General features: G+C 39.5%; 1 pseudogene; it reads left to right on the forward strand.

The window, feature by feature from the left end:
- Positions 1-3,903: 3,903 nt before the first annotated feature.
- On the forward strand, positions 3,904-5,042 carry LOC116530549 (annotated as a pseudogene).
- The last annotated feature ends 19,770 nt before the right edge of the window (positions 5,043-24,812 follow it).

Genomic DNA, 24,812 nt, shown 5'->3' on the forward strand with positions numbered 1-24,812 from the left:
GCCTTGGCAAAAACTCAACCCAGTTTAAATCAGCTTTTTCCCTATTCTATGCCTGCACCATGCAGGTGAATACAGCAGAAGGGAAGTATGCAGCTATGCGGAACTCATGAACCCCAACCAAAACCAAACCATGCCTTAATGCAGCCCGGTGGTCATACGATATGTTGCCAGTTCATTCGCTGTCCTGTTCTTCTAGACGTAACACTCTCCTCTCTTCTCAAGCAGACACAATCTTTCCTCCCATGCTCATTCTCAGCTCATGACTTTGCTTCCTTTTTTCACCAAGAAACTTGTAGCAATCAGAAGAGCTCTTATTACTATGCATTTCCTTCTACTTCTCTTTGTGCCTATAATTTTCTAATGTATCTCCTGTTTCTGTGGAGGAATTACTTACCTAAACCCAACCCTTCCCTTTGTCCATGAGATCTGTTTCCATCTTTCTTATTTTTGTTTTCTATTGACATGATTTGGGTCTGTGTCCCCACTAAATCTCTTGTTGAAATGTAATCCCCAATGTTGAAGGCGGGGCCTGGTGAGAGGTGATTGGATCATGGGGGCAGATTTCTCCCTTGGTATTGTTGCCACACTACTGAGTGAGTTCTTATGAGAGTGTGTAGCACCTTGCCCCAACAGCTCTTCCTTCTGCTCTGGCCATGTGGAACATCTTTCCCCCTTAGCCTCCTGCCACAGTTGGGAGTTCCCTGAGGGCTCCCGAGAAGCAGAAGCTGCCGTACTTCCTGTACAGCCTACAGAACTGTGAGCCAATGAAACCTCTTGTCTTTATAAATTACCCAGTCTCAGCATTTCTTTACAGCAGTGTGAGAATGAACTGATACATCTTTCTTTGATGGCATGACTGTTTCCTACCCTACTGAATCATTCCCATGAATATGCAAAGATGCAATTAGTTCTTCCATCTTTACACAAACAAGAATCTTGTTCTGAATTCCTTTCCCCCTCCTGCTACTTCCCCATTTATCACTTTTTTTTTTTTTTTTTTTTTTTTTTTGATACAGAGTCTCGCTCTGTCTCCCAGGCTGGAGTACAGTGGCGTGATCTCAGCTCACTGAAGCCTCTGCCTCCCGGATTCAAGCAATTCTCCTAGCCTCCCATGTACCTGGAACTACAGGTGAGCGCCCCCAAGTCAGGCTAATTTTTGTATTTTTAGTAGAGACAGGTTTTCACCATGTTGGCTAGGCTGGTCTTGATCTTTTGACCTCACGATCCGCCTGCCTTGCTCTTCCAAAGTGCTTTGGATTACTGGCGTGAGTCACTGAACCTGACCTCACTCTTTCTTTATAGCAAAAATTCTGGATAGAGTTTCTTATAGTTGCTATCCCCATTTCCTCCCCTTCCATTGCCTCCTGAACCCACGCCAGTTAGGTTTTGACCTTCTACCAATCCACAAAACATACTGTTATCAAGTCACGGGTAATCTCCATGTTCCTAAATTCAGCTCTCAGCCATCATTATCCTTGACCCATCCCAGCATGTGGCACAGTGAGTATTTCTCTACCTGGAAATGCTTTCTTCCCTTGGCTTCCAAGACATCATACTGTCTCGGTTTTCTACCTGCCTCTCTGGCTGTTCCTTCTCCTACTCCTTTGCTAACTCCTCTTCATTCCTCCAACCTTAGAATTTGGGAGTTCTGAACTCAATCATCGAACCATTTTCACTTCCGTGTATTCATCCCCCATACTCACCTAGTCACATAGCTTTGAATATCTCCTTTCTGGTGATTACTGTCAAATGTGTATCTCCAACCTTAACCTGAAGTCCAGACTCATGTGTCTAACTTTCTACTCTATCTTTCTACTAGGGTGTTTCATAAATACCTGAAACTTCACATTTCCACATTTGGGTTCTAATAGTCCCCCCAAAACTTCCTTCATCTGCAGTCTTCCTTATTGCAATTAATTACAATGCAATACTTCTAGCTGCTGAGGTCAGTAACCTTGCAGTCATCATTAACCCCTCTCCCTCCACCCCATATGTAATCAGCAAATCCTGTTGGCTCCACAAGAAAAATAATTCCAGAGTTTACTATTTATAACAACTTCTGCTACTACCCTTGTGGTCCAGTACACATTCCACTTTACCTGGATTATTGCAAAAGCCTCTTAAATCTCTCTCTGCATCTACCCTTGCAGCCCTTTAATCTTTATGCAGCCTATAATTCAGCAGGCAGTTATCCTTCCTATGTATAAAACAAACCATGCCACGCCTCTGCCCAAAATCCACTAATTTCTTCCCATCTCATTTATATAAACTCCAAAGCCCTTGTTCTGACCTACTTGCCAGCACAAACTCATCCCACTTTCTTCCCTCCCTACTACTGTGCCTCCCCCATTCGCCCCTTGAGACATCTGGCCTTCTGGCTTTGCTCAAACATGCCAGTGATGCACCCACTTCAGGGCCTTTGCACTGTTTCTCTCTGCTTCTATTCCCCCAGATAGCCAAACAACTCCCACCCTCAGTTCCTTCACCTACGTAGTAAAAATCACTTTTCAATGAAGAGTTTCATGGACACTTAGCATTTCAGCCCCTTAACATTTATTTTCACTATTTCTTGCTTTATCTTTTCCTATTGCATTTCTACTATATATCAGTATAAATCTGGGATGATGGAAATACTATGAGAAGAAAAGGAAAATGGGAACAAGGAAGGAGGCAAGGGTAAGGAATAAAGGGATTTGTATGCCTTGTAATATTATCTTGATTATATCCTGAAGCCAAGGAGGAGCTGTAAAGCATTTTAATCAAAGAAGTGGCCTTGGCTGGGCACGGTGGCTCATGCTTTTAATCCCAGCGCTTTGGGAGGCAGAGGCCGGCAGATCCTGGCCAACATGGTGAAACCCCGTCTCTACTGAAAAAAAAAATACAAAAATTAGCCGGATGTGGTGGTGTGTGCCTGTAGTCCCAGCTACTGGGACTACAGGCAAAAGAATAGCTTGAACCTGGGAGGCGGAGGTTGCAGTGAGCTGTGATCGTGCCACTGCACTCCAGCCTGGGAGACAGAGTGAGGCTCTGTCTCAAAAAAAAAAGTGGCCTAGGTTATGTTTTAGAACAAAATCATGAGCAGCAATGTGGAAGATAGAATAGGAAAGGTGAGGAGCTAGTAGGATGGAGACAAAACTGAGCATAGGGAGTATATTAGACAGGAAATGAGTGCCTAAGGAGAATGTCAGTGTGAGCCAAAGACAAGAGGCCTCAGATGAGCTATGCTCAGTATGCAGAATTCTATAAACACCCAATAAGATAGGGTGTAGTACAAAGAAAAAACTAAAATCACCCAGTGTAAGTTGAAAGTGGTGTAATAGTGTTTAGAAGATTAAAAATCTATACAAAGAAAGAAAAATTCAAGGCTCATATAAAAAATATAAGAAGAGTTCTGCTAAAGCATTACAAATTACAATTACAACGATAAGATACACCGGGAAGTCTGAATTGTAATCATTTTTATAGCACTGAAATGAGAAGGTAGTAAATCTTACATTTGCTCTGAATCACAGCTATAAATGTACAGAGAAAACTGATTAACTAATTTGGAATCCTCATTGCTCATGCTCAAATGTTGATGTAAATGACTAGATCAGGAACTCCAGGGAACGTGGGAAAAGTTTCTCATGGAAAACCAGGGGGTGGTGTGAGATGAGGCACTGCTGAAAGAAAGGAGATACGAGAAGATGGAAACGTGCAGTCGTCGGCAAAGCCTGAGCCCCGTTCTCTCGCTCTCCTCCCCGGCAGCGTGAGCTTCACTACTGTCTCCACCTTCTCCACTAACTCTGTCCAGGTGCCCAGCTATGGCGCCCGGCGGGTCGGCAGCGCGGCCAGCATCTCTGCAGGTGCCGAAGGCTCTAGTTCCCTCATTTCCATGTCCGGCTCCACCAGCTTCGGGGCGGCATGGGGGCCTGGGGCCTGGCCGCGGGGATGGTCGGGGGTCTGGTAGGAAGTGAGGGCATCCAGAACGAGAAGGAGACATGCAAAGCCTGAACGACCGCCTTGCATCCTACCTGGACAGAGTGAGGAGCCTGGAGACCGAGAATCAGAAGTTGGAGAGCAAAATCCGGGAGCACCTTACTTCAAGACTATCAAGGACCCGAAGGCTCAGATCTTCACACAAATACTGTGGACAATGCCTGCATCGTTCCGCAGGTTGACAAAGCAATGCCCGTCTTGCTGCTGATGGCTTTAGAGTCATGTATGAGACAGAGCTGGCCACGTGCCAGTCTGTGGAGAGCAGCATCCGTGGGCTTCGCAAGGTCACTGATGACACCAATGTCACTCGGCTGCAGCTGGAGACAGAGATCAAGGCTCTCAACGAGGAGCTGGTCCTTATGAGGAAGAACCATGAAGAGGAAGTAAAAGGTCTACAAGCCCAGATTGCCAGTTCTGGGTTGACCATAGAGGTAGATGCCCCCAAATCTAAGGACCTCACCAAGATCACGGCAGACATCTGGGCCCAATATGATGACTGGCTCGGAAGAACCGAGAGGAGCTGGACAAGTACTGGTCTCAGCAGATTGAGGAGAACACCACAGTGCTCACCACGCAGTCCACCGAGGTTGGAGCTGCTGAGATGACACTCACAGAGCTGAGACATACAGTCCAGTCCTTGGATGTCGACCTGGAGAAATATGAAGGCCAGCTTGGAGCACAGCCTGAGGAGGTGGAGGCCTGCTATGCTCTGCAGATGGAGCGGCTCAACAAGATCCTGCTGTACCTGGAGTCAGAGCTGCCACAGACCCGGGCAGAGGGATAGCGCCAAGCCCAGGAGTACCTATATCAAGGTCAAGCTGGAGGCTGAGATCGCCACCTACTGCCACCTGCTGGAAGATGGCGAAGACTTCAATCTTGGCGATGCCCTGGACAGCAGCAACTCCATGCAAACTATCCGAAAGACCCGCCGGATAGTGGATGGCAAAGTGGTGTCTGAGACCAACGACACCAAAGTTCTAAGACACGAAGCCAGCAGAAGCAGGGGACACTTTGGGGAGCAGGAGGCCAATAAAAAATTCAGAGGTCAAAAAAAAAAAGATTAAAACATGTAGAGAAAGGAATGCTTGATAGAGAACGCAAGGAGAGCGAGTTAGGAAAGATAAGCACTGAGCTTTAAAACTGAAGCTTTCTATCAAGTCATGCCAATAAAAACTATGATGTTTTTGACCACCTACTCAGAAACAGATATTTCATATTTAATCCTCAAATAATGTCCTGAATTAAGTTAAGCACTGAGCTTTAAAACTGAAGTTTTCTGGGCCGGGCGCGGTGGCTCAAGCCTGTAATCCCAGCACTTTGGGAGGCCGAGGCGGGTGGATCACGAGGTCAAGAGATGGAGACCATCCTGGTCAATATGGTGAAACCCCGTCTCTACTAAAACTACAAAAAATTAGCTGGGCATGGTGGCGCGTGCCTGTAGTCCCAGCTACTCAGGAGGCTGAGGCAGGAGAATTGCTTGAACCCAGGAGGCGGAGGTTGCGGTGAGCCGAGATCGCGCCATTGCACTCCAGCCTGGGTAACAAGAGCGAAACTCGGTCTCCAAAAAAAAAAAAAACTGAAGTTTTCTATCAAGTCATACCAATAAAAACTATGATGTTTTTGACTACCTACTCAGAAACAGATATTTCATATTTAATCCTCAAACAATGTCCTGAATTAAGTTAAACTGATGCTGTCTTCTTCATTAGAACCAAAACTTGAGATCAGTGAGCTAATGAGTGGTAGAGCAGGGATTGAACCCCAGTAGTCAGAAGTTGCTTCACCAAGCTGTGCCAGTGAGATTTCTGAGTCAACTCAGATAATATACTCTAATGGAGATCTTGATGTCAAAGAGAAGCAAAGATTTCTAGCTGTCTTACAGTTTTCTTATGTAAGCAGCAAATACCCACAAATATACATCTGACCCTAAACTCTTCTCAAATCTCCAAACCAGTATATCAACTACCGTTTTGAAATCATTATTTGCATATTTAAAGGTTATCTCAAAATCAACATATGCAAAATTAACCTTTGATGTCCCCCCTTAAATCTGCTCCCATTTCTGGCCTACAAGAGATTATCATTGGGGATATAAATAAGGCAAGTTTGAGTTTGTATACTCTCTAACGTCTTCCAGCCTTCTCTCCAGTTTTGTTCCCTGTTCAGTATTCCCTCCTCAACGAATTCAAACTGTGCAAAGCGGAAACCTGGGAATCATTCCTGGCTCTTGCCCAGCTCCTCACCATTCCTATATCCTATCCCCATCAGCACAGCAGCCAGAATGATCTTCTCAGAATGCAAATGTATCAGATCATGAGCTCTTCAGTGATTTTCCAGTGCTTTCAAAATAAAGAGCCACATTCCTAAAGTGGTTCCCAAGACGATGCATGCACTGGCCATATCTGGTTCCTCAGCTCCTTTCACACCATGCTCCCTCTTGTACTCTGCACTGTTCACACTGGCTGTCTTTCTCTCAAAACAGGCCAAGGTATCTTCTCCTAGAGAATATTCCATACACATGCATTAGTCAGCTTAGGTTGCCATAACAAAATACCACAGACTGGGTGGCTTACACAGCAGAACCTAATTTCTAAAAACTTCTGCAGGTTAAAAGTCCAAGGTCAGGGTGCTGGCATGGTTGGTTTCTGGAGAGGCCTCTCTGGCTTGTCAGCGACTGCCATGTCACTGTACGTTCTCATTTACATGATCTCTTCTTTGTGCATGCTCAGGGTGGGAGGAGAAATCAAGAGAGAGAGAGAGAAGGGGAGAGAGAGAGAGAGAGAGAGGAAACTCTAAGGTATCTTTCCTTGTTTCTTATTAGGACACTGATCCCATCATGATGGCTCTTCATGACCTCATTTAAACAAGTATCTCCCAAAGGCCAATCTCCAAGTACCATTACATTGGAGTTTAGGGCTTTAAAATATGATTTTTAGGCAGATACAATTCAATTCACAGCAATGCCTTTGCCTTGAACACCCTCTGAGCTCCTTTTCATTGCCACCCTTAAAGAGCTTCTTCCTGGACAGCCATCTGTGTTTCCTCTCTAGGAATGCCTCTAATCCTCCTAAAACACAATTATGTTCCTTTCTTCCTAACACATGTTACAGATGAAATTTTACATTTACTCATATGATGAACTGAATAATGCCCCCAACCCCCCCTTCTGTTGTAACCACTGAAGGAAGGGAAGATATCTTTTTCTGCTCACTCTTGTATCCCCAATGTATAAAAATGTGCCTATCATATAGTAGGTATTCAATAAATAGATGTCACATGAAATAACAAAAGGGAAAAATGGTGCCTAATTTCATATTTTTACTTTCCATCTAAATGGCCTCAGATGAATCACTTAACTTCTCTGAGCCTTAGTATTCTCATCTTTAACATAAGAACCACCTGCAATGCACCTAAAACAATTTAGGTATAATGTACCTTTAACAATTACCTTCTGTAGTGCACCTAAGACACAGTGTATTGTGTAGCAGTTAGTCGCTGTTCAAAAATATAAGTTATTTTCACGGATGAGATGATAAAGTATTTTATTATCCATCTCAAGTATCCTCATGAATGTTCAAAAATATTCAAAAGAAAATAGGTTCATTGATTTTATAATTATCTAGATTCATGCAAGAAGTTTAAGTCACTGAGAGACAAGAATAAAAGATCTCTTTAAGAGAAGTATTGTAAAATCTAGCAAAAATCAAGATGCAGTGATTGTAGTAAGTTCAAAAGCCACAGGTTAAAAAGCTATCCTTTTTATGTATACACTTAGAAATAAGTTATTGGGAGCCAAAAGTATCACATATGAACATATAAAAATAACCAAACTGTAATTCCCATAACCAAAGTGGCCTGTCTGAGCTGAACGTTGATGCCCTTCAGACTCTAGGAATACAGAATTCAAAAGGGTTTATCATGAGAGAAGTGCTGCTATTTCTCCATATTCGAGGCAATATTATCAGAGGGTCATGATAAGAGAGATGAAAGCAATTTCATGCCACTTAAATCTGCACTAGAGGATGGTTGCAGAAGGCAGGGAAGAAACTGTAAGACAGGCCTCCTCTCCTTCAAGGGCATAGTAATTGTTTTAAAGTGAGAGTAGGTAGAAATAAATCAAACCACCAAGACAAAACACGCCTGCCTATCATCTCAGAAAAGAACAAGAAAATATACAAAAGTGTATTTTTTTAAGAAAGAAAAGTGTAGAGGCCTTTATTCTGTATAATATCTCAAACAGCTAGGATCTTTGTCACTAAAATTTAAAAGTTAATTATATATATCATGCACATTTCAGATTAATTATATTCAAAGTTTATTAATCAAGATTTTAGTAGTTACTGATTAGAAATATATAAACTAGATATAACTTCTATAATTTTAGGCACAACTGTGCTTAGAAATACTATTTCTCCCAAGGGAGCAATTTTCTTGAGTATTCCCATTGTATGTTTAGCATTCTCACATTTTTTAATAGTTTTTAAATATCTCCTTCTCCTCAGCTAGGCTGTGAGCTCTCTGCATGTAACAACCTTATCTTGGTGGGGTGCAGTGGCTCACGCCTGTAATTCCAACACTTTGGGAGGCCGAGATGGGTGGATCATCTGAGGTCAGGAATTCAAGATCAGATCAGCCTAGCCAACATGGTGAAATCCCGTCTCTACTAAAAATACAAAAATTAGCCAGGCATGGTGGCGGGCACCTGTAATCTCAGCTACTGGGAAGGCTGGGCAGGAGAATGGCTTGAACCCAAGGGGGCGGAGATTGCAGTGAGCTGAGATTGTGCTATTACACTGCAGCCCGGGAGACAAGAGAGAAACTTCGTCTCAAAACAAAAACAAAACCTCATCTTATATTGGAAACTCCCAAAACTTAGCACCTGAATATGGCAGAAGCCCGGCGTTTGTGTACATTGACAGATGAGAAATCTTGACATTTTCAATACTACTAGTCACCATGAGTAACGTTTGTAAAATTTATTGAATTTAATTTAGCAAACGTTGATAGAGGGTTACCTCTGTCCAAGTCTCTGAATTTGTCACTACAGAGGATTAAAACACACAAACACACACAGAAAAAGGCACACCTTTTTTTTTTTCAGTCAACCCACAGTCTAATAGGTGAGAACAAATGTGACATGCATAATTTTTTTAAATGAGGTTAGTGCCATTAGAAAAATATCAACAAAAATTATAGATTCAAAATAGGAAACCCTTATAAAGTAATCTGAATAATGGCCATCCAAAGATAGTAATCACTAATCCCTGGAATCTGGAAATTGTGCCTTATAAGGGAAAGGGGGCTTTGCAGATGTGATGAAATTAAATTGGGGAGAATTTCTTGGAATAAGTGAGTTCTCAATCCAATCACAACTGTTATAAGAAAAAGGTAGAGGGAGATTATGGTGGTAGAGGAAAAGGTGATGTGAAGACCGGCAGAGAGAGATTTCAAGATTCTGGTCTTGAAGACTGGGGTAATGCTACCTGCATAAGGCAAGGAATGCCAGGAGCCAATAGAAGTTGTAAAAAGCAAGGGAAGTTTTCTCCACTACATCCTCCAGAAGGTGTGCAGACCAGCCCATAACTTAATTTCTGGCCTCTAGAAACATGAAATGATAAATTTCTGTTGTTTAAGCCATCAAATGTATATGATCTTGTTACAATAGCCATAGGAAACTAACACAACCTTTAAAGAAGCAAGTGAGGGAAATAGTGAATGCTTCACAGAGAGGCATCTTTGAGGCGGTGTTTGGAAAGGTGATACAGAATCTTAATATGGAAATGGAGGATGATGGGGGTAGAGGAGAGCGCTGAGGTGGAGTCAGCCATGAACACAACTGAGCCACAGTGCCGTTGCATAGACATGAATTCTTGCAAAGTGGTGCTGAGAAGTGGAAATCAAAGACAAATTCTGTACAGTTCTCAATGAAAGAAAGCCATGACCCATAGATTTAGTGGAACATTTTCTATGTACTGATGAAGTTCAGGGCACTCCAAAAGATAGCACCTTGGCATACTGAATATTTTAAGCTAAAGGAATTTGAAAAAGATGGCAGAAGCAAGAAGGTCTCTCTGACATTTCCCTGCCCTTCTCCTGGAAGCAGGTTATGAAATTTAGGAAGGATTTTCTGACCTTTCCCTGAAGCAAGTCAGACGACCCTCGTGTGAGAGGTGCCCTTCTTATACGGGGAGATGTCGAAAGAAACTCAGTTAAGGTGATACAGTTATTAAATAAGGAAGCTTATGGTCTCTTCACCACTATCTATCATTACCTACCCCTGCCAAGAAACTTAATTCAGTTTTAATTGTGTGGGGGGAAAATGAGAATTAGGGTTAAAATTTTGCCTGTTTAGAGATGATAATTCTAATTATTTATTGTATTTTCCATCTAACATGCTATCTATTCGATCAATTGAAATAAAAATAGCCCAGCATGTGTAACTCAATTATTTTTCTTTACTGTTTTCTTTCTAATATTGGAGGTGGAGGGAGGAGTAGGTGCAAATCATTTCTAATACATTTATAATTGGCGAATGTAAAGTAAATCCATATCAAACATCATTAACCTCATTTAAGAAAAATTCTCTTCGATGTCATCTTGAGCTTTATTTTCTTTGGAGAGTTTATTTTTCCAGCAAATAAACTTGACAAGCGAGTGTGTAATATTTTCTATGGAATTTGCCAACTTCAGAAATTAAATTGTCAGTTTTAAGGGGGGCTTGGTTCCCATTATAACATTTTTAGGCATGTTATCAGCAAAGAACTTCTCACAGTGTCGTGGGAAATTCCAATTTGGAGAGCAGATGATTAAAATAATTGAATCTAAATCAGGCTTGTAAGTTTTGGTTCTTACTTTTCTGACTCCAAGTATAATTCCCTGTATTCTTTCCTTCTCACATATTTGTGATTTGTTTTTTCAACTAACAACCATGAATGACTGTCTCAGGCTTCTTTTCAAAATTATCGTGTGATGTATTAAGAAGAGAAGTTAAGAGTGGCAGTTTGGTGCAGGCCAACCTTCACAGAGGTTTTGGCTTCATGATGATCATTGTGGTTCAGAAGCTGGTTCTTACCTTTTCAGGTATAAAAACAATGTCATGCAATGTGGGGGTGATAAGGCAAAGAAAAGCTGACATACATTACCTAATGTATAAAACACTGTTGCATAAAGACAAGCCTAAATTTCACTCGTATAAATGGTTTATGTATTCTTCACCTAATAAGAAACATATATCGTGCAAATGAAGTTATCATCTAAAGCCCGCTTTGCAAATCTAGAATCAGGGGATACAGAAGGCAAATGCATCAGCTGATAAAAATCAATGCATGAGTCTTTATGCATCTTTAGTGTGGCAGGCAGAGGTGACTGCTAAGCAAACTAGAATACTTCTAATAGGGCTGAAGACACAATAACTAATTATTATCAAGAAATGCTTCTTTCATATAATCCTGGGAAGATGGTGTGACGTAGGGTCAAGAGCACAGACTTCAGAGTCAAATTCTGCTACTACCCTACAATCTTGACTATAATCTCTCAATTTCAATTTCCTCACCTAAAATGGGTACAATAACACCTTCTTCACAGAGCTTTGAGAATATTAAATTCAACAGCAAAACCAGAAATGCTTAGCATAGTGCCAGTACAACAAAGTGGTTTTCTCCCTTTTTAGCAGAACATTGTTTGTGACAGTCATATCTCATTCTTTCCATTCAGAAGGTAGAGATCCTATTCCCTTATTTTTTTTTTATTTCCACATCTAAAACAGCCATAGCGTTATAAATCAGAGTTCACTGTGAAATATTCCATTGATTAGCCTCACATAATAAGTATTATTTCTTACTAGCTTTTCTTGTAGAAAGTAACTGTTTCTTGAAGGTCTTAGAATTCCATACAATAACCTTCAACATAGTAGTTAAATTGATTAGACAATATTTAACTCTTACTGACTTTTGATTCCCATCTACAATTTCCTCATCTCTGTTCACGTACATAAAAAGCAAATATAAATGGCACATATAAACTAAATATCAAATGATCTGCAAAACAATGGGAAAACAAAGAATATAGCTTTAAACCTACCTACAATGACAGCTATTTTTCCTAAGGAACAGTTAATGTAATGAATTAGTACAGACAAGTGTTAACAAAGCTTTGCCATTTGAGGCCGTAAATTATGAAATTCAAATATATACTGTTTGAAAGTGGAAATACATTCTCTTTGCTTAATTAACTGCACTCACTCTTACAAGCTTTTTTAAGAAAAATTTAAAAATAGTTGTTGAGTGTGTGTTTGAAATCTGGGCTTTAGGGTCATCTCTGGCTCATCTACCTGATGGTATATGTCCTTGATAATTTACAATAGCTCTGAGTCTTAGCTTCTGCATCAATAAAGGTGAACTATCAGGCTTATTTTGAGGTGGGAATTCTATCATATATAATTTACAGAGCATAGCAACTGCCAAAGAAATGCTCAATAACCACTCAATTATTTGTATCAATTGTAGTAATTTATTAACGTTAGGATGTTAGCCCCAAAACATATATACCCACCTACACATATGCAGATATGTGTTCATAAATATTCTTCCAGCACAAAAAAACACTAAGCCATCACAGCACAAATGTGAAAAGACTCTCACATAAATCACTAAGTAAGTATGTAATATTTAGTTTGGCATGTAGCTAAAACTTAAAAAAAAATCCCACCCTACACCCTATCCATGAAGAGGGGGGGTCAAGAGAATTCATGTCAACATAAGTACCAATATGTGTCACTATCCATCAGGATCAACACACAACCCTGTGGCTATTGGCAAGAAAAGCAACACACAAAAGTCAGCTAGTGGCAAAGACATGTCACTTTCTATTATTACTAAGAGAATGAAACAGAATATTTCTCTGATAGTAAAGTACTTTCCCAGCTTAAATTTAGCATCATGTTCCTTATGATTTTGAGGATTTGCACTCTAACAATTTTAAATCAGATACAACGATTTTGCATCACAAGCAGTAGGTTAAATAAGAAAGCCAAGAGAAAAATTTTCAAATATATGTGTGTATTCCCTCTGGTGCTTTGTCCCCTCCTGAGAGCAAAGTGGAGCCAAATAAAACCAATAACATGTGAAAAGTGAGAATATGTTATCACCATTTCAAGTTCAAGATGTTAGCCTGTTTTCATAAGAAGGCAAACCAGCATGTCAGGATGGAATTAACTGCTGTCTTCTGGAAGATCTGCTAAGCAGATAAGCGGTTATCTAGGACAGCTCTTAAAGACACTGTAAAGAGTGTAGTAAAATACACTGGAAACACCTTTATATTTTAAGTCAAGTTTCACACACTGAAAGTCAATCATTAAGGCAGGCTTTTCTTTTTTGCCTCTTTGATCCTAAATTTTCATACTATGTGCTAATGCATTATTTCCACACTGCATATAACACAATCTAATGTAACTTACAGGCCACAATTATTAGCTACATTCACACATGACATTTTGGCAGAGATCTCACTCATCATTACTTACATATTGAGGCTCTGTGAGCCTCAATCCTGGATTGAAGCAATCAGATCACTGTTCTGCCAATGGATCCCGACTATCCTACCAAGGGTAGAAAAAATCACACAGGAGAGGAGTCAGGTACCCCAGCAAAGGCTTGGTATCCAGCTCCACCTGGGTCCTTGATGCGACCTAGCAATCTAGTTTAGGTCCTAGTCAGTGTGCCTTCCTGCTACTCTCAGAGGATGTCTCCAAACTTCTTCCTTAAGGTCAAAATCTACTACCACATCACCTTCCCTCTCACGGCAAATGATTGCATTTTCTATGTCACAGAAAAGAGAAGCCATCAAAGGGGGTCTTGCTCCATAATCTGAATTAAATTTACAGTTCGCACTTTCTTCTCTCTCAGAAGAGGAAGAGGCAGCACTACCTGCCCAAGTTTAATCTATTTGCCTTTCTCCCCCCATGAGTTTAGGGACTCACGCCATCATGCGTCATCTCTCCCTCCATATCTTTAAAATTTTCTCTTATTTTTATAGCACTATCATGATAACGGGCTCTCAATCCAAAGCAAAAAAAAAAAAAAAAAAGCCCATCTCTTCTTGATGCGATATTCCTCTGTACTTATTGCCCAATCATTAGCTGCCTAAAAGGGATATCTGTACTTTTGGTGTCCATTTCCATCCATTTATTGCTCAATACATTGTAATCAGCCTTTGTCACCAGCATTTCTTTCCAATTGCCCTTTATAAAGTCAGCCATAACCTCCTTGATGTATTATCGAATGCATTATTCTTAGTCCTTATCTTAATTTCTCTGCAGAATTTTGGATCTTAACCTTCTCTCTTCAGCTTTGGTGATTACTACCATGCTATTTTGCTCTCCTTCTAATCTCCCTGTTCGCTTCTTCTCACTCTCTGATGTTATCTCTTTTTATTCTGTTTATCTTTAAATTTTTATTTCCCGTCACCAGTCTGAGGACCTGTACCATCTCATCACCTAGTTTTTATTGCTTCATACAAGGATGACCGTGCAAAATTGTCAACATCCCAGACCTCCTGCTTGAACTCCAAATAGAATTATCTTTCAGACGTCCTCCTTGGTTCCTCAGTGACTTACAGCCAAATCAAGGGCAACATGCTTAATATTGAACATTTTTACTGTTCCTCCTAACAATGCTTTTCCTCTAAATTCCCTACACAGTATCTAACCAATTACTGAAGCCAGAGGCTTGGAAGTCATTCTAAATTTCTTCTTGTTATTCATCCACCACATCCAATCAATCACCAGCTCTTACAGATTTACTTACTAAAGGTCTTGGGTTTGTTAATTTCCCACTTATCCCAATTGCCATTGCCTTTTTACTTGGTCTATGTCTACAACCTCACCTCAGATTTAAAAAGAAGTAAAGGAAAACAATAAGGAAGGAAGGAAGAAAGAAAAGAAGGAAAGAAGAAAGGAAAGAAGGGAGGAAGGGAGGGAGGGAGGGAAAAAGAGAAGAAGGGAAGGAGGGAGGAAGAAGGGGCTAGATATAACTCTCTAACCATCTTCCTTGGTCCAAGTCCTCACCATCTCAAATCTGGATTATCTACAGTAGCCTCCTAAATGACTCCTTCCATACTTATCCTTCCTGTCAAAGGTATTGCTCCCAAATATAAATTGGATTATAATACAACCCAGATTACAATTCTTTAATTCATTCCCAATTTAGGATTGTCCAAACTAGTTTAACAATTAGACACAGCTGTCATGACCCAAGCATTGGTAATGCCATCTTTTATATCAAGTGTTATGCTGGCAGCAATCAGGCTGATAGAGGCTCTGACATCTTCAACACATGACAGTCAAGCTTATTCAGAATATTGCCAGTAGGAGAGGCACCTATCACTGCTACTTTTCATTACTGTAACTCAGTCGTATGGCTATATCCTGTTCTGAATGAGGCTGCAATATAGTCAAGCTATGACCCAAGAAGAAGAAAGATCTGGTTTGTGTACTATCAGCCTCTGCCTTATTTTCCCATAGATGCAACATAAATTCAAATTTCTTTTGTTAGCACACTACATCTGTCTACTCTGTATCATCTAGCATCAACTCCTCCACACTGATCCGTGCAACCTATGTTTTAGGTATAACCAGCTTGCTTTCCTTAGCCTTGTCATGCTCCATTCTACCTTCATGGCATTACCTGGGATGCTTCCCTCTGCTTGAGTCACCATTTTCTCTACTCCTCCTTTCTTCCTTTAGCTAAATCCCTCACTTTCATAATCTACTTCAAGCTACATTCTACAACACCCAATTGGATATAGGTGGCCATCGCTTGTGTTCCCACAGCACCCTGCACAAGCACTGAACAAAATGATATATAGACATAGATTAATGTGTCTGTATTAATCTCCATTAACTGTATAGCAGTCAATTGTATTCCATTGAGTACAATGAAATGCATTTATCGGGGCTACTATGTAAGGTAATATTTCTACTAGTACATTCAAAATTATCCCCATGTTTATTCTAAAACTAATTTCATTAGGGCCATTTTTGTCACCAAAAAAGAATTCGATATTAAAGACAAATTTTCTCCCTTACTAAACAATTTAGATATTTTTATTTGTCAATTTGGTATTTTGGAAATTATGCTCTGATAGTCTCTGTGAAAATGAAGGTTCTCGAATTTTACTTTTCACCAGTTTTATAGAAATTAACCACTGAGAGCACATGTACTATTCACAAATTTTATCATAGGCAGCAAAAATTTACACATATAGATACATGCAAGTGTGTAGACATTTGTGATCATGAATATTTTATTTTTATGTCTGCATAAACAAATGAGACAAATTGCAAGTTATTTTGGGCAACTGCAATTTGATAGTCCTCATGTATGTACAAAAAAACTTGGATTAGAATTCAAATAAAATTTGCTATGTAGAAGCTCTTTAGTTTAATTAGATCTCATTTGCCAATTTTAGCTTTTGATGCAATTGCTTTGGCATTTTTGTCATGAAGTCTTTACCCATGCCCGTGTCCTGAATGGTATTGCCTAAGTTTTCTTCTAGAGTATTCATGGTTTTGGGTTTTATATTAAATCTTTAATCCCTCTTGAATTAATTTTTATATAAGGTATAAAAAAGGGGTCCAGTTTCAGTTTTCTGTATATGGCTAGCTATTTTTCCAGCACCATTTACTGAACAGGAGATTCTTTCTTCATTGCTTGTTTTTGCCAGGTTTGTCAAAGATCAGATGGTTGTAGATGTGTGGTGTTATGTCTGAGATCTCTGTCCTGCTCTGTTGTTTTATATGTCTGTTTTGGTACCAGTACCATGTTGTTTTGGTTACTGTAGCCTTGCAGGATAGCTTGAAGTAAGGTAGTATGATGCTACAACTTTGTTCTTTCTGCTTAGGATTGTTTTGGCTATACGGGGCCTTCTTTGATTCCATATGAGATTTAAAATAGTTTTTCCTAATTCTGTGAAGAATGTCAAGGGTAGCTTGATGAGAATAGCATTGAATCTATAAATTACTTTGGACAGTATGGTCATTTTCACAATATTGATTCTTCCTATTAATATGGAGGAGTTAATAAACACAGCAAACCACCATGGCATACATAAACCTATGTTTTGTATGTTCTGTACATGTGTTTTTTTTTAGAAGAAATTGTTTTAAAAAATAATTTAAATAAAATTAATTTAAAAATGGTTTTTTCCTTGATTCAATATAAGTCAAAAAAATCTAGGTGAATTTTAAACATCAACCTTTATTAACTTAAGAGTTAGTAAGATTTAAATAAAAAGAAATAATTTACTGAGTTTGGGAAAACAAAACACTTTGCTGAAATAAAATATTTTATTAGAAACATAGTAAAGTATTAAATTCAGATGGCTTGAATTCAATTCCCTTCCTTACCATTTACTAAATCTGTGACATTGGGAAAATTAGTTCACATCTATGATCCTCAACAGTTTCAAGTACTAAATGGAGATTTAACTTATGGTTAAGAGATGAACACTGTAAAGAGACTTTCTTTAAAAAAAACCATTAAAAATAGTTATCTTTTCAATGACATAATAAGCCTTTGTGGCAAGCTGCTGATGCATCCTGGACCAGGTTATATTTGAACTTTAGACGGTGATTCTACCAATTTACAAGTGAATAAGCTCCTTTTTAACAAAGTGAGATCTCCAAGTGGGCCATAATAATTGAGCGTGCCTGCAGATTTTCATGTATATAAATATGCACACACCCACACACAAACACGTACACACATCCCCTGGTGTGAGGAAGTCAGTGAAGGGAGGGTTTCAGTCTGGCTGGGAAGAGTATTTTATTACTGTTAATGTTTACAATTACCAGCAGGTAGTGGTAATAAATGTCTCCCTGGCTTTTATTAGTTTTATTGTTGTTTTTAATTCTCTAATGACAGCATCTCCTGAAATAGCCTATCTCTAGAGTGTACAGGTCTCACTGCCCTGACCATTGATTATTCCACTGTAAATATGTCTCCTTACCAATAAGCAGAATTATCAAAACACAATCAAAACCCTTTTTCCTTTCTTTTCTCGCACGAAAGCACCACTGCAAAAAATGTATGTCTCAATGAGGCCAGGCAGCTATTTACATCAAGCTATCCAAACCTCTATAATATACATCTTATATACCTTCTAATACTTATCAAAGAAAGTTGTCTGCTGATTAAGGGCTCAGTTTAAAAAATTTAGAAAGAAAAATACACTTGAGAAATAGTACATTCGTGTTAGCTCTCTCCAGCAACACAGGTAGACCCCTGGTATTCTTTTTTTTTTGAGACAGAGTCTTGCTCTGTCGCCAGGCACCAGGCTGGAGGGCAGTGGTGTGATCTCAGTTCAATGCAATCTCTGCCTCTCGGGTTCAAGCAATTCTTCTGCCTCAACCTCCCAAGTAGCTGGGACTACAGGCGCACATCACCATGCCAAGCTGATTTTTGTATTTTAGTAGAGACGGGGTTTCACCATGTTGGCCAGCATGGTCTCGATCTCTTGACCTCATGATCCACCCGCCTTGGCCTCCCAAAGTGCTGGGATTACAGGCATGAGCCACCCCAACCGGCTGACCCCTGGTATTCTTAATGTTATTCTCCCCCTCCATAAAAACTGTGGAAACCTCTACATGAGAAATATCTGCTTTTCATTTATTTTCAGAATGTTGCTTAATGTTTTGATGACAACAAATACCAGTTCTGTCTTCACTGGTCAATTTTCTGTTCTGAGCTGGAAGTGTTGCATGGTCCTCACGGTCGGTCGTAGGCAGTATTTCCTGAGGACTTGCTAAGTCTGCTTTCAATGTAAGCAATCAAGAGTTAGGGCTCAGCTTTCCTGTCTGTTTTGCACATGTGCTTCTCTCTCTCTCCTGGGGAGAGGTAAAGCCCTTGATCTCTATCCTTCCTCAGCAGGATCACCTTTTATCTGCTCTGCTTCCCCAGGAGGACAGGGTACTACAGTGGCTGCCTTCTCTGTTACTGATAAATTAATTAACAACTTGGGAGACTTAAATGATTTGGAAGGATCCTAAAATCCTCTCACTTGTGCTTTCACAAAACAGAATGTGTTTATTCATTTTACAAGACCTATATTTTTAGATCAACGACCTTTGGATGTATGATTCATTCTGATTTCATTTTTTCCCAGCGGGTGCAGTTTCACATAAGCCTATTTTAAAACAATAAAGCAAGCAATGTTTTAAATGGAATATAATCTATTCTACACCTGTTTCCTTAGACTATTTTGATAGAAGTGAGTGGTTTCTACGATAAATTGTACTTTTACTATGCACTATACAACTCAAATATTTATATATTTCCCAAGAGATTTTTTAATATCATTTGCAGGGAACTAGCCATACATAAAAACCAGGATATTTTTAGTTGAAATGACAGAATATTTTCTAAGCATAATTTGTCTGACCAAGAATTTATTTTTTAGAGTTTTTTCTAGGTTTTCTTGTCTTCTTATATAATGAAAAATGCATCTGAATAGAAGTAAATCCTGTAGATAAAAACTGTGTAACACAATCTCCTTACATGATTTTGTCCATTTTGGTCACCAGAATCTTCATTTTAATGATCAAGTGTTCCCAATAGATCTTGATATCTCTATGTAACCATAGAAAATAATATTTACCTAAGGATAAGAGCAAGACATAAAAACTATCTCTTAAGCATGACTGCATTTACAGTCTAGAAAGACAATTATAAAGTTCACTGTAAATATTTTCTAATGATACACTGACCATATTTCCGTCTTTGTTCTCACTCAGCGTCCTCTTACTTTATGTACAAGAAGCAAGCAACCCTTTTTTAACATCTCCACTTTGTATCTGGAATATTCACTTGTTTCTCCCATCAGTAGATGAAATTTCTGTCCAGGCACCATAAACTTCAGAATCACTCTTGGGTTGGGTCCTCACATAAATTATCATCCAAACCATCTCACTGTTGAAAGCAAAATGATGGCTATTTATTATCTACACAAAGGCATCACGTGAAATCAAAGTTGACCTCCACAAATCAGGATATGTAGTCACACTACTTTTAGATGATCTAGAAGTCTAATCTAGGTTTATCCACAACAGTAACAAACCTTCGGCTCTTTTCTAATTACTCTTCTTTCCGGCACCAGCTCAAGCCTGTTGCAAGAGTGAAAGCCTACACCTGGCAAGGGGATAAAGTGGGCTTTTTTTCCCTTGCCTTACCTTTTTTCCTACTTATATGATACTGCTTTGGTATATTCCAACATGGTATTTAGAAGAGAGGTAAGATAGTTAAAAGAGAAACAGGTCTTGCCCAGTGGATACACTTGTCAAGTAGTATAGGCAGCCAATAGACAGAGCGGTTGTACAAAGCAGACTCTTAGATTCCACACTGAAGACGTAAGAATGCATTTCTGGTGTGGCAGGCCATGCCTTGCCTCCATCAGGGCATTTATGGTTCTCCATTCAACACTTGAGCTTCTGGGGATTCTTTCCTCTGTGATATTTAGCATATCTCCAGGCAGTCCTCTCGGGCAGAGTCCCTGTCCAAACAACCCCAGGCTACTTTTCTTCCATAAACCCACAGTTGGTCCATGGCAAAGACCCATGCCATGGATAGAAGTGTGGCTTGCTGTCTATACCACATCCCCTTGATCTTTCTGCTACAGACAGACTCTTACCTTACATTTCTCCTAGCAAGAATAGCCTCAGCCTTAGGGATCTCCCCAAACTTAGGGAACACATGCTAAATCCTCTAAAGAATGTTCTTGAAGCCTCTCTTTGTCATTTGATACAAGTGAGAGTGAAGCTCTCCACCATCTTCCTCTATGGGAACAAGCAGTTGTGAGTCAGGGAAAGTCTAAGACACATGAACAACTCATTTCAAAATGATCCCCTCCAAAATCACTGGCCTCTTTAGCTCTCTTATAAAGGTTAGAGGTGAGTGATTGGCTAATGAAGATTTTCTTTTACTATTTTGTAGTATATCTTGTATCAGTGATCCAGCATCTTGCTTTGGACTGTGGAAATGCTTGCCATTGATTTGCTTTTAGGGTCTCTGGAAAAACACCCAAGCATCAGGGCCAAACTTATTAAACATTGTGTTATACATGAAATGAAATGTATAAATTAATGTGCATATAGTGTCTAGTTCAATTACTGGCATATGGTAGGTGCCCAACAAATGACAGCTTAAAACACAAAAATGGCCAGGCATGGTGGCTCCTAGCATTTTGGAAGGCTGAGGCAGGTGGATCACCTAAGGTCAGGAGTTCAAGACCAGCCTGGCCAACATGGTGAAACCCCATCTCTACTAAAAATACAAAAATTAGCCAGGCATGATAGCAGATGCCTGTAATCCCAGCTATTCAAGAGGCTGAGGTGGAAGAATCTTTTGAACCCAAGAGGCAGAGGTTGCAGTGAGCCAAGATCATACCATTTCATTCCAGCCTGGGCGACTGAGTGAAACTCCATCTCAAACAAACAAACAAACAAAAACAAAGCAAAACAAAAAAACACAAAATGAAGAGTCACTAAGGAACTCAGTGACCTGGTAACTTTTAATCTAATTTTCAGGTTCCAAATTGCTCATCTCATGACCACTGCTTTAAGGTAACTACTTCTAGCTTGAGACCACAATATGGAGTTTAAGGAGTTATTTATGTTTTGTGCAAAGGGCATTCTCTAAGTAATATCTCTTTATCCAGTGATTTCTGTGAGAATATACACTGAACATATCAGGTTGGGTGATATTGTACTATTCCTGATCCCTGCTGAATCCCTTATTTTATATCGGTGTTCTCTGAAAGCAATGTTTTATCAGTAGCAGTAGTTTTGAACTTTGAGGCTCAGAGTGTCTTGTGAGAAGTTAATGAAAGCTATAAACCTTTTCAGTAGAAAATGCACATATACACACACATATTTTGACTATAATTTCAAGAGGTCCTGTGTTCCTTGAAGCCCAATATTTGGAGAGCCTAGGTTGCAGGCTCCCCAGGTTCCCAAGAACAGCATCTCTGCATTGAGATGGTGTGAGAGGAGAGGATGGAGGTGTGTGAGATTATTCCACAGTCTTTTGGAGGGAAGATAATTTTTTTTTTGCCTGGAATCCAAACCTAACGATGATTCCCCCTTGAGTAAACATATGCTGTCTGTGCAATTCTTGCATGACTTTTAAAAATCTTTGGCTGTTCTTTCCTTCTTCCCTTCCTCTTGGCCACTACCACTGTCACTGTCATCACCCCCCTTCATTTCTCGCCAATGCTAGAAGCATAATAGGAGTCTTGGTGTTTACTCACTTCTTGCCTAATGATTTCACTTCACCAAGACATCAACATATATGTACACATGATTCACTTCCCCTCAGTAACTTACTATTTTCTTCAATATCATCAGTGTCCATCCAAGTAGAGATATTGTAGTGTCCGTAGATGCTTATCCTATTGGCTCATAAAGAGCTGTAAACACCAACATGTGGAGCCACAAAGCAGTTCATTTTATCTACATGATTGCATTGAGGAAGATAGATGGCCACATGGAAGAGGTGAACAAGGATGGGGTTAAAGAGAGAAGAAATACATGCCATGGTTCTTTAGGCTACTGTGTCCCAGAGGACCCAGAGCAAGTCCATATACTGCAAATGGTATTCATGTGCGTCTCTGCTGTAGCAATGGTTATACTGAAGTCCCTGTTTCCCCCTGCTTTTGGGACCTGTTTGGGACTGCTATAATAGCTTTCAAACAGTAAATAAAAATATTAGAGACCATCAAACTTTCCTCAAAGGACTTATTTTTTGTGTCAAAGATATTTAATGAATGTGTTGTCTTGCTTTTCTGAAAAAAATAGTTTACAGATGGAATTATATCGTCTTACAATTGTGTCCTGAGCAGAGTACAACTCTATGCATGTATATGGATATACTTCTATCCTCTGGCTTTTAATTTCTTCTGACCAACTTTAGGGCAAAGACAGTAGTGAGAATATTGCTAGGGCCAGACCTTGGTAAATTATGAAATAAATGCGCTGAATTCAGTCTTCTTTATGCTTCCTGCTCCAAGCTGTCTTCTAACTAAGCCCTGATATAGTCAAAGTATTAATATAATTCCCCAAAACACAAACTAAAAAGCTAACCAAGCAGTCTGACAAGCTTATTTCCTAGCCATGGGGGTCTCTGAGTTTTATTAGACTGTCAGCCCCTTGAGGGCAGAGACCATGTCTTTAAAAAAAAAAATCTATATTTGATCTCTAGTGCCTGTAACAGTAATTATCCCAAAGTAAGTGGACAATGCTCGAATGAATGAAAAAGGATAAAAATTTTAAAATTTATTTTAACATTATATTTATCTTCAAGTTTATTGAAGTGTTCAAGAGTTCTGAAAATCCCAAACAATAATTTCATTGATTGAAGGAGTATAGTCTTGGATACAACCACCCAATAGGCTGAGTGCATCATTTTCTGGTTCTTGCAGAAATTATACACCTACAGGCCTGGTGCAGTGGCTCACGCCTGTAATCCCAGCTCTTTGGGAGGCCAAGAAATGTGGATTGCTTGAACTTAGGAGTTCTGGCCAAGCCTGGGCAACATGGTGAAAGCTCGTCTCTACCAAAAATACAAAAAATTAGCCAGGCATGGTGGTACGTGCCTGTAGTCCCAGCTATTCGAGAGGCTGAAGTGGGGGGATGACTTGAGCCTGAGAGGTGGAGGTTTCAGTGAGCCAGGGTTGGGCCACTCCTGCACTCCAGCCTGGGCAACTTTGTCTCAAAAAAAAAAGAAATTATTCAACTTCATTTATATTAAACAAAGACATACATAATTACTGATGAAGAAAGAAAGAGAAGGATTAATGACTGATACTCAAAGCATCTCTCTAACTCTAGCTTTGATGAAAACTCTGAGGGAGAATGCCTTATAAAAGGGTACATTTGTCACTTGGATAACTGATCCTTCTACAAAGGGGACCAGATCCAATAACCTTACATTGAACTCCACTAATGGAAAAGTGTTACTACCCCATTTTAATGCATAAGAAACCCACCAGAGCTATCAGAGCACTGAAGAGAGAATTTTTATAGAAACAGAATGAGCCTGTTGATCACTAAAAATAACCAAGGATATTTATTGAAAAAAAATTTTTTGGCCATGTAAGTAGTATAAATAATCTCAGAGAAAATGTGTTGGTCTTCATCCTAAGACAATATTGAGTTTCTATGGGTATTTATGTGTTGGCAAAGGAAGGTAGGAGGAGTGCCAGTTTTTTTATGTACTTGTGCCCACAATAGCACCAAGTGATTTATCAGATACAGTATAATAAGAGCACTTGACTACCTGAAGGTGCAGGGATATTATTTTCTTCTCTTCAAAATAACTGGTTTTTGATAACATATAGTGGAGTGCTGGCAATTTTCTAGTATACACACTGCACACTCCCACATGCCTACCAGACACTGGAATTTTTAATTTCCAAAGTAAACTTATCTTCTGAGTTAAATTGTTTGATAGTCAATATCAATAAACCAAAAGTTTGATTGTCAAATGCGAACATCGTTTAGTGTTGCAGGCTCAATGTTTGCCTAATGGCTACACTCGGTCTCATGTGCACAGAGCTATTACTATGGTAATATAAACACTGGGAGATATATTTCTGAATTTTTTTCCAGTTATAGTGTTAGATGCATTTTATTTTTTCACACGTTTTAAATTTACTTATGATCAACTACATGACTGTGAGAATTTGCTCCAGGTTAGGAGTCCAAGTTGTGAGCACAGACAACAAAATTGGTTTATATACAAAGAAATATTCAGCTAGAGTGTTTATTCCTAAGTTTATTTTCAACA

The sequence above is a fragment of the Sapajus apella genome, unplaced genomic scaffold (assembly GCF_009761245.1).
Source record: "Sapajus apella isolate SASKATOON/1434 unplaced genomic scaffold, GSC_monkey_1.0 scaffold67, whole genome shotgun sequence".
NCBI lineage: Eukaryota > Metazoa > Chordata > Mammalia > Primates > Cebidae > Sapajus > Sapajus apella.